Genomic DNA, 594 nt, shown 5'->3' with positions numbered 1-594 from the left:
CGTGACATCACTGATCATGTGCTTTGTATTACACAGCAACTAAACGGGCGCTGGCAACATGCTGACTTCCTGTTCCGGGTGTCGGACCCCGCCTTACTTCCTGTCGTACGCATAAGCAACCTACCAAAGACAACGGCCTCATCGCGCTTTCACGTAGAAGTCGGACCTGTGTGTGTGTGTGTGTGTGTGTGTGTGAGATTGTGAGTGTGTGTGTGATTGTGAGTGTGTGTGTGTGTGTGTGTGGCCTGTTCATTAGATGCATGTTGATGACGTGTTGTTACAGAGTTGTTAATTGTCTTGATGTTCTAGTGATCTTCATTTTGAGCATTTAATATGTTTACTAAGGCGTTTTCTTCATGAGGAACTTAAGATTTTACCAAGAGTTAAAGATTAGGCTAGTTAGTGTGGGTCGGTTATAGGGTTGGGAATCAAAAATCAATTCCAATTCCAGAATCGGATACTTAAGGTCAGGAATCGGATACGTCTTGTAAAATTAAAATTCCATCTATCAGTTCCTGTGTGCGCATCTTTTTTTTTAGCTGGCAAAAATGAGCTGTTAAAAATGAATTTGTCTATGAATCATTATTTGAAGAG

At 41.4% G+C, this 594-nt stretch overlaps 1 protein-coding gene across 1 annotated transcript in view; it reads left to right on the top strand.

Moving 5' to 3' along the window:
- Positions 1-594, top strand: part of LOC107675644 (disks large homolog 4-like) — a 43,785-nt gene that overhangs the window by 651 nt on the left and 42,540 nt on the right. The gene's annotated exons all lie outside the window — the stretch shown is intronic.

Source organism: Sinocyclocheilus anshuiensis, unplaced genomic scaffold (assembly GCF_001515605.1).
Source record: "Sinocyclocheilus anshuiensis isolate Anshui unplaced genomic scaffold, SAMN03320099.WGS_v1.1 scaffold2070, whole genome shotgun sequence".
In the NCBI taxonomy this organism is placed as follows: Eukaryota; Metazoa; Chordata; class Actinopteri; order Cypriniformes; family Cyprinidae; genus Sinocyclocheilus; species Sinocyclocheilus anshuiensis.
Note: the sequence above shows the minus strand (reverse complement) of the source record. Positions and strands in the feature narration are given on the sequence as shown.